Genomic DNA, 2,728 nt, shown 5'->3' with positions numbered 1-2,728 from the left:
CCTGTCCACATGCCATAAATCTATCAGCTTTTGCTAGGTGCCCGGCCATGTTGTAATCCCCGGCAATGAACAGGCAGATACTCTAGCATACTACGCTGCTATGTCCACATCACACCAACCACGTTTCTCTCATATTCCAACCACAGATTATTCCCCCCACTTTAAGACCTTCCTGTATACCCGATGACAATCTTTCTGGTCAAGCCTCCGCACTAATAAATTACATACTGTAAAACTATCAATCTCCTGGTCAGCTCTATTTCATCGGAACAGACGGGAGAAGGCTTTCGCCCGCTTACGTGTTGGCCACATCCGTCTAACACACTCCTATCTGATGTCACGTTCTGATCCACCCCGATGTAATGTCCCTCTTTCAGTTCAACCCATTCTGTTGTCCTGTCCATGCTTTGATGCAGCCAATACTTTTGCTTTCCCTCACCTATCCTCCCTTCACTGACCTCCCAACCTATTGGAAATCCTTACAGAATCTCACACTTTCTGCTTCGACAACCTGTTCTCCTTCCTCAGACGCATACATATCCTTCACTTGATCTAATCCCCTTACCAAACTCTACCTTAATTCACTCATCAACTCTTTTACCCATCTTTAACCTTTTTAATATCAATCTAGATAGTTGACATATAGCAACTAACTACTAACTCAACCGCCCTTCACTACCCTTTACTTACCTTCCTATAGTGCTACTTGACCTTAGATGTCTAGCACATTTATTTTGCTTTTAACCATTAACCATTCTAAACATAACAAAGATGGCGACATATGTACAAAGATGAAATGAAACAACTACATTATTGCGACTGATTCCATTCGTATGTTTAATGGAAAATTTGTTGCCAAGCCACTGCAGAAGCCCTTGGACATTCGGTGCTGATTCTTGATGGCCAAAGTGACATATTGCAAATTACAATACACATTTGTACGTCTTACATATGCCTGAAGTGTGAATGCAGTTTATTGTAAGAAAGCGTAGTATAAAAAGGGTGAAAATGATTAATTTAATCCTGAATACTTCCACTATGTAAATCCATATGTATATCTTATATTGGGAAATTATTCATTTGCATTCGTATTTTTTTCTTCGTTCGAAAGTATCAGTGACGCAAAATTAAGATTATCATACTGACTCTTCCCTAAGAACACCTTCGAAATGTTGGTCCAGGTATCATTGATATACTCTGTTAGAGAAATATATATTTCAAAGAAAATTCTAAGAAACTGTAAAAAAAAAAATATATATGATTTAGTGGACTTCTTTTCAAGATTAAGGATACCTAGTAGTGTTAATACTGAGGATAGCGATTACAGTTCAATATCCGTTTTCCTGTAAGTGTATGCAACAAATACAGCATATTCAACACCGAAGGCTTGTAAATAAGTAATGAATGATCTCTACATTATTTTCTCTTAGTTTTCCCATCCTCCTCATCCATGCAAAATCCTCAACACTTGGAAAACCTCTTGGTCCAACACGCATGAGATGCTCAGAACACGTTTCTCGAGCTTTGCGTGTGCGATTACATGTATCCATGATTAATGGTTAATGGTTACAAAACAAAATAAATGTGCTAGACATCAAAGGTCACATAGCACTATAGAAAGGTGTAGTTGTGAAAAGGGTAAATAGGGGGTTAGTTGATTAAATATGCTACACGTCAGAAGTCGTGTAGCAGTTCAGGGTAGTATGGCACTGAAAGGGGCAAAGAGGGTAAAGAGGGTGAGTAGATGGACTAAGGTAGGGAATAACAAGGGTGATTGGGTCAAATGAGGTCTGCAAGGATGTCCGCAGGGTAAGGTAGGGATTATCATACTGACTCTTTCCTAAGAAGTATAGCTGTACTCCTTGCTCATATACTACATCTACATTTGCATTAGAAAAAGCATATGATGCCACATGGCAGTACCATATTCTCCAACAATTGTCCTCCCTAGGCATACGCGGAAACATGGGTGTCTTTCCTCTCCAAACGTACATTCCAGGTCAAAATTGCCTCTTCCACATCATCATGGCATTAAAAGGGGCAAAGAGGGGTGAGGGAAGGGGGTTGTTGTAACAAAGAGTCACATGTGTATCCAGGGGGAAGCGGAAGGGATACTAGGGAAGGAAGGGGGGAATAGGATGTGTAGGGAGGGAGTGGGAGGAAAGGTGTTGGGGGAGTAGGAGGAGAATGGATGTCGGCAGTTACTTAGAGTGCAGAGGGAATGGGAGCAGAGAGATTGGAGGATGGTTGAGGTGTAGTGTAAGGCATATTATCTTGGGTCATGATTGGGCAGTTCTGAATGTCTTCGAAGTTTCTGCAGTGGAATTAGTTGGGGAGTCTGAGAAGTCATAGAGGGTATCAGGCTGTGGAACGGTAGTGTTTGGCAGGATGGCCTAAACGCCAACAATTCTGACATTGGCGGGGAGAGGTTGATATGGTTAATATAAGCATGTCTCTAGAAAGTAATCTTGTAGCATTCCCTCTGCACTCTAAGTAACTGCCGACATCCATTCTCCTCCTACTCCCCCAACACCTTTCCTCCCACTCCCTCCCTACACATCCTATTCCCCCCTTCCTTCCCTAGTATCCCTTCCGCTTCCCCCTGGATACACATGTGACTCTTTGTTACAACAACCCCCTTCCCTCACCCCTCTTTGCCCCTTTTAATGCCATGATGATGTGGAAGAGGCAATTTTGACCTGGAATGTACGTTTGGAGAGGAAAGACA

This window comes from Penaeus chinensis, chromosome 31, assembly GCF_019202785.1.
Source record: "Penaeus chinensis breed Huanghai No. 1 chromosome 31, ASM1920278v2, whole genome shotgun sequence".
NCBI lineage: Eukaryota > Metazoa > Arthropoda > Malacostraca > Decapoda > Penaeidae > Penaeus > Penaeus chinensis.
Note: the sequence above shows the minus strand (reverse complement) of the source record.